The sequence below is a fragment of the Betta splendens genome, chromosome 11 (genome assembly GCF_900634795.4).
Source record: "Betta splendens chromosome 11, fBetSpl5.4, whole genome shotgun sequence".
Taxonomy (NCBI): Eukaryota; Metazoa; Chordata; class Actinopteri; order Anabantiformes; family Osphronemidae; genus Betta; species Betta splendens.
In genome coordinates, this window is record NC_040891.2 from 474,360 (window position 1) to 480,579 (window position 6,220).

At 35.8% G+C, this 6,220-nt stretch overlaps 1 pseudogene; it reads left to right on the forward strand.

Moving 5' to 3' along the window:
• Positions 1 to 5,531, forward strand: part of LOC114865948 (tropomyosin alpha-3 chain-like) — a 47,079-nt pseudogene extending 41,548 nt beyond the window's left edge.
• The last annotated feature ends 689 nt before the right edge of the window (positions 5,532 to 6,220 follow it).

The window sequence follows — 6,220 nt, forward strand, 5'->3', positions numbered from 1 at the left end:
ACTCAATATTCTGATGTGTGAATGGTTTCTGTAGCTGCCAGTATGCAGGACTAGTTAGATGCAGAAAAACGTACAGAATAATAATAATAACTAAATAAAGCATTTCCTAAGAAAAATGCACAGTGAATGCTTCCATGCTGAATGTATTAGTGATGAATTGCTGAAAGTAGCTGAGACAGTTAAAACATAGCTGAAAATAGCTAAAGCATGTAAAGCATACATGAATGTATCTAATGAGAATTTTAAGTTATTTAAACAGAGCTGAATATTTGCAAAAGAAGCGGAAGTAGTTACATTTCAAATTGAGGAAACTTGAAAAATATTTGCTGAGGTTAAAACACTGCTAAAAATTAAATTTGAATTAAAGTGTGTAAAGGTTTGGTTAATTTGATGGAGTATACCTTAATCTCTCAAAAAGCCTAACTATATTATTAATTAGTTTTCCGTTCAAGGGCTGAGAGAATACCTCAAAGTTGTAAAAATATTTAATATAGATGAAAGTAGCTACAGAGGAAGTAGTAGAATTTAAATTGAGTTAAGTTGGCGCTTTGGAGAAAGCATCTGCAAGTGTTTGCTAAACAGAAAACAGTGTCATTAATTATTCACAAATAACCAGTCAGAAAGCAAAACATAGTGCGTCCTAAATGGCTAAACTTTAAAAGAAAGCCTATTAAGTAATCATTATTAACCAGTCAAAAACAGAAAAATGGCTACTTGGGCTAAAGATTTAGATTGGTGCTATAACTGGTCATAATAAACCAGATGAAGGTAGAAATATTGCTATTTATAGCTAAAAATCTGGATTGGTGCTTTTATTTTGAAAGGATTTGGAGGAGGGGTGTGTGCTTCATAGCTCAACTGTAAAATAGTCCCATTAACTAGTTACAATTACACATTCAAAAGCAAAAATAGTGCTACTAAAGCTAAATGTTATATTTCTGTGTTTCTCTGAACAAGTCTCATGCATTAGAGTCTATGGGAGGATTTCTGGAACTCTCTGCACTTTGAGGCAGACTAAAGTATAGGTCTGAGGGCTTGACCAGCCATATCATTAAAACGAAGACAAGTATGACTACGAATGAGTGAAAACATTTTTGTTCATAGAGTGAAAACTGCGTTTGTAGTGACGAGTTAAAGACTCTGTCTTTAGAGTTCTGGCTTAAAAAAATGTTTCTCCACACTCTTGCTGGGACATTACACACTCTAGCTCACGCAATACACACTAATGGAAAAGCTCAAAATTCCAAAAACTACCCGATATTTAAACTGCTATAGATCAGAAAGTAATAAAGATATTAAAAAGCTGAACAACAGATTAATAGTTAAATAGTTAAAGATTGTTTTGTAGTTTAAATGGTGTCTGTAGCTTAAAGTATGCTGAACTAGTTAAAGATGAAAGAAGACAAAGCTGAAGAGGATTTGAAAATGGTTTTCTATTCATTTCAATGGGGAAGGTTTTATGAAAAAAGCTTAATAACTTGAAAAATACCTAAAAGGTTAAATGGAAGTACACTTCACCTTAAAAAGCTGAATATTTTGAATATGTATTATTTAATAATAAAGATTTGAATGTCAATACAGTGAATGCTGGAAGCATACATATTACGTATTCTAGTTACGGAAGTAGGTAAGAGGGTGAGGAGTGAATAATTCCACTGTTAATTGCTGCAATCTTCTGTCAGCAAAATATCAAATGTTAAACTTCTGCGTCCTGTCTTGAGTCTTGTTTGGGCTAACTGTTGATTGTTCTAAAATATTGTGAAATTTGCAAAAAAAATTAACACGATTTGATCCTGCAGTCACTGAAAATAAAGCTTTTTCTGAACAGTAGCAGCTAAATCAACCTGTCACCACAATCACCACTGTGATTTGGTGTGATGTTCAGCGGTTCCGTGTAATGTAACCCCCACCCTGAGTTGCCAACCCCTGCTCTAATATAATCTCCATCGTGGCTTAACTGCAGTCTGCGTATGGCAGTATTCTTCTGGTAGCCAGACACAGCAAAAGTGACCCATTATGATGCAGGCCTGTCTGATGGTGGAGGAATAATGCTATTTCTATTCTATTCGTGAGAAAAGACTCAGCGGTACTTGGCAGCTACAACGCTGGCTCCACCATTCTGTCTGCTGAAGTTGCAGTAGTGGACTCCAATTGGTTAGGACAGTTTAACCCCGGCCAATCAAGTTTGAATGATGTTTTTTTAATTTAGAGACTCGGAGCGTGTTCACAGATCATGCAATGCATTCTGGGTGTCTGCTGTCACATTTGAAAAAAGACACCTCTAAACCATGAGAAAATGAAATGCAATTGATTAAGTCTTTATTTGAACTTTAAATTAATTAAACTGGGTATTGAATCAACAGTTTAATAAAGCATTTCCATTTGCAAAATGCATTTTTAAAATGCATATTGAATTTCCAATTGCAGAACGCATTTTTAAAATGCATATTGAATTGCCAATTGCAGAATGCATTTTCATTATGCATATTGAATTGCCAATGCATTTTCAAATTAAATGACCAAATAGCATATTGAATTATCAATTGCAAAATGCATTTCCATTTGAATAAAGATTAACAAAAAACATGACAATATGAAATGCAATTTATTAATTTTATTTAAACGTTTGATTAATGAAACGGGGTATTGAATTGCCACTTTTAATATTGAATTGCAAAATGTAAAATGCACTTTCAAATTACATGACCAAATTGCATATTGAATTGCCAATTGAAAAATGTTTTGTGAATGGGAAAAATTCAATAGAGAAATCCCCTGGATCTCAGTCCAATCAAGCAACTGTGCAACCGATCTACATCTCACAAGACCCCATCACACTTGCAAGACTGAGACTTGTGGAGTCACGGTTTGATGTTCTTGATGGCACTGAAATGAGAACAGAATTTTAGACAGGTGATCAAAATATTATACCTGATTGTCGTAAATGGACCCTTTACAGTGAACCATCTCAGTATAGTCATTGTGTGCTACACAGATTTTGATTTGTGTCTATCACAATTTCACATCTTGAATATATATTTTTTTCTTTACTTGTACTTCAACATCAGGCTGAAACCCGGGCTGAGTTTGCTGAGAGATCTGTAGCCAAATTGGAAAAGACAATTGATGATCTGGAAGGTACTGTCAAACATTCTTTTTTCATCTAATTTTCCCATTCTATTAGACTTACAGTAACCACTGTAGTGTTGGTCATAATGACATCCTACTTAGTCTTACCTAAATGAATATTCATCATATATTCATCAAATATATTGCTTCTTCCCTTCAGTCATTTTAGGATAAATAAGGTTTGAATTCTGATTGGCTATTGTAACTGACTGTGTCCAGCAGAGAAGCCCAACAATGCATTTTATAGCACTGATTATGGGTGTGTCATGTCATACCACCTATGATAATACCAACATAAATTTTCAGATGATAGAAAAGAGTCATATGTTATTTAGATAGCAATGCAATTATGTTTGAAGAATTTATATTCTGAAGGTGCATAAAATTGTACAAACGCATATGTCAGCCAACAAATAATAAACTACAGTCAGTCCAGCCATCAATCACTCATTCTTTATTAAACCACCCATGCTAAAAAAAAAAGTACCACGCATTGTATACATACGATAAAGCTCTCCCCTATTAAACAACTGTGAAACTTTATATATTTTAGGATTTATTAGTAGTTAAAGTGGCATTTGATACTGAAAAAGGCACAAACTAGTATTTCCTTGTTGTAGGACGTCCACTATAATCTCACAAAGAATTGTACCATGTAGGATTTATTAGGAGTTAGTAGTAGTTATATTTTTATCAAATGGTAACACTGTGCATGCACCAGAAGAGCCACAAGGTTATTTATTATTCATAAACTAAAGTGCTGCTGTGTTATACTTTTACTTACTTTGGATTTACACTTAAGATAGATAGATTGTCATCAATGACAGACATCAATGCACAGAAGAAATCAACATAACCACTGATGCAGTGGGGAAGTTATGGACCGGGAGGTAATTAACAGTCTGACTATACAGTCTGAAAGCAGCAGGGAGGCAATATCTGTGGAATCCCTCTTTTACACAGCGACAGTGGATCAGTATGTCACTAAAACTGCTCTCCAGAGCAGACAGTGGGTCCTGCACTGAGTGAGACTAATGTTCCAGAATGGATGTCCATTTAGCCAGGACCTCTCTCTTACCCATCTCATGCACTGTGTCCAGATCACCACCAAGTGAACCTTGTCCACTTTCTTCCTCTCCTGTTTGCTGGAGCAGATGGAACTGCTCCAGAAAACAATCTGGACCTGTAGTTAACAAGTCTATACACCAAAGCAGTCTTATTGTCCTTTATAGTCACAAGTCTGATCCCTTCTTTATAAACTTTCCATGCTCCTGAGACTTTTTTCAGTATTGGTGTGTAAGGTATAAGATGTAAGCTATCTTATTAAAACATTTTCTCAACAGTTCCCTAGAGTGCACAGTCCACATTGATTACATTGTCCTTCATGGTCTCAACATTGACAGACACAATGTTGAGACTGATATTATGATTTAGATTCAGAACAGACAGAGTTTAACATTATAACTTACAGGACCCTCCAGCAACATCCTTTACTAGAAGGGAACAAATTCAGCCACTTATTCTAACCACATGAAGCGCCCATCAACATTCAAAGAACACCAATGACTATGATTGTTGTGGGCTCCAAATTAGTGGTTTAGTTATCACGGCAATTGTAGATCACGGAACATACGTACAAATAAATAAATAATACCTAAACAAAGCCAACAGAAATAGGTTAATGTTTATAATCACTGTACTGGGAACATTTTTTTTTATAGAGTTACAGTCTCACGTGTGTGTGTGTGTGTGTGTGTGTGTGTGTGTGTGTGTGTGTGTGTGTGTGTGTGTGTGTGTGTGTGTGTGTGTGTGTGTGTGTGTGCGCAGATGAGTTGTATGCACAGAAACTCAAGTACAAAGCCATCAGTGAGGAACTGGACCATGCCCTAAATGACATGACGTCTATGTAAGTAGTGCTAAGTTTACAATATTTTACTTCAGAGCAAGGAGCTTGCATACATAAATAGACCGTAAGCATTTATTCACTTTTAAATACCGTGGCCTGCAACACTTAATGTGTAATTGGGCTTGCAGACTTAGCAACAGTTTATAAGCAGAATATATTAAAACAATTCTATGACGTAAAATTTGCTTTAGTGATTAAGATCCCTGTTGAATGGTCTCTGAGGCATAGGCATAGTCTTTAATTATCTTACATAATGTCTTTTCAGCTGAATACCCTGAAATGCCACCATCCTGTCAGGCTGTGGTTTTAAGACCCTACTGAAGATCAGCCCTTGGAATTAATGTTTTAGTCTGGTTTTCCATCTTTTCTCATCTGGTACACCTGGTGTCTTGAAGACTGAGTCTTTTTTCTTCCCTTGTTTGTTGTCTTTTTGTTTTAGTTCTGTATCTGTGTTGAATAAACAGAAGGAAATAAAGCTTCAGTTAAAGCACCTGCATCCATGCCTCTTTTTCAAACAGTATATGTTTTAACACTTTGAGGCTTATTGTATTTGCAGAAGCTCTCTATTTCTCAATCTACAATATATAGGCTCTGAGATAATACTTATACCCATAATGGGTAAATTTTGTTTGCAGCAGTAATCGGACATTGAACAAAACAACAGACAGAAACAGGATAGAAACAAAAACAGTATTACTGTGCAAGAAAAACAAAACAGAACAAAACAAGGCACTCGATTAAATTTTAAATAAAAAAAAGAGCATATTTACAGCATTTGTGTAAGAGGTATTGCACATATATGTGTATGAAGGTATTACAACGTCTTGAGTACTACACAGTGTAGATTATGAGAGATTTTTTTTGTGATGATTATTTTAATAACACAGTAAGTGAATGAGTACAGTGTACTTTGGTTTTGCTGTTGTTATTCTCACATCAGCTCACAAAGTCAGAGATGACCCCCTGTACTCCTGCTGATTCCCCCTGATACACAGCCAAGAAAGGTGGTGTCATCAGGGAACATCTGCAGGTGACAGTGGTGGGAGTTGTACTTGAAGTCCAATGTACTGTATATAGTGTAAACAGAAAAGGGGTGAGCAGCGGTGACTACCTCCTGTGGGGAGCAGCACAGCAGCTGTGGAGGTACGAACACTTTCTGCCACCAGTTCAATGTTCCTGTTACAG